Raw genomic sequence first — 334 nt, 5'->3', positions numbered from 1 at the left:
AATTAAAACATGTTCATGAGAGCCAAAATATGATTACATCCCTCCTGAATTTAGAGGCCATGTAAAGAAGAAATTCAAAGCATTGAACACAATGACTGAAAACCAGAGGAATTGTGGGATGACATCAAAAACATCATCCATGAAGAAAGCAAAAGGTCATTAAGAAGCCAGGATAGGAAGAAAAGACCAAAATGGATGACAGAAGAGACTCTGAAACTTGCCCTTGAATGGAGAGTAGCTAAGGCAAATGGAAGAAATGACAAGACAAAAGAGCTGAACAGAAGATTTCAAAGAGCAGCTCAAGAAGACAAAGTCAATTATTATAATGAAATGT

This window comes from Orycteropus afer, unplaced genomic scaffold (genome assembly GCF_000298275.1).
Source record: "Orycteropus afer afer isolate SDZICR_OR568_19922 unplaced genomic scaffold, OryAfe1.0 scaffold01030, whole genome shotgun sequence".
NCBI classification, from domain to species: domain Eukaryota; kingdom Metazoa; phylum Chordata; class Mammalia; order Tubulidentata; family Orycteropodidae; genus Orycteropus; species Orycteropus afer.
This window is presented reverse-complemented; position numbering follows the sequence as displayed.